This window comes from Schistocerca americana, chromosome 3, assembly GCF_021461395.2.
Source record: "Schistocerca americana isolate TAMUIC-IGC-003095 chromosome 3, iqSchAmer2.1, whole genome shotgun sequence".
Lineage (NCBI taxonomy): Eukaryota > Metazoa > Arthropoda > Insecta > Orthoptera > Acrididae > Schistocerca > Schistocerca americana.
In genome coordinates this window covers 316,326,816-316,327,524 of record NC_060121.1, presented here as the reverse complement: position 1 = coordinate 316,327,524, position 709 = coordinate 316,326,816, and positions in this window count along the sequence as shown.

The window sequence follows — 709 nt, the reverse complement described above, 5'->3', positions numbered from 1 at the left end:
TTAATATGTAAAACATTTCCAGAATCAGAAGTGGACTCCAATCAAAAATTATTAGTTATGAAATGTGGAATAAAGGCGAAGATTGCATAAACTATTTGGATGTGCAACCTGGACCAAGTGGACTGAGATGAGGAAGGGGATATGATAAAGTGACATGAAGTTGACAGAGTTCTGTAAAAGAGAAGAGGGAAGATTAGATTTAATGTCCTATAGACTACAAGATTGTTCTTACCCTTTTCAAAGAACTGTCATGGCATTTGCTTTAAACAATGTAGGGTAATCCCAGATGTCCTAAACCTGGATGTCTGGGTGGGAATTTGAACAACCATCTTATGACATATGAGTCCACTTTGTAACCACTGCACCACCTCGCTCAGTAGCTCTGAAATGTCTTAAGTTGAAGCAAGGCATCTTAAGTAGACAATATCAGAAAGATTACGACTGTGGGAGAAAAAGTCATGACAAAACTGTTTCACCTGTTATTTAGGATAAATGAAACATGTGAAATACCCTCAGAAAAACATAATAATCTGGATGCTGTAGAAATCAGACACTGACATATATGAGTATGACAAACTATTGTGTACAGCTTTGTATGCAATGGTAAGATGTCGGCTACAGATTGGTGTGACAACTGTTGTCGTAGGAAAGCTGGACAGGAGCAGAAATGACTTGCAAAGACATTAACACAACAAACAGTAGATTTACC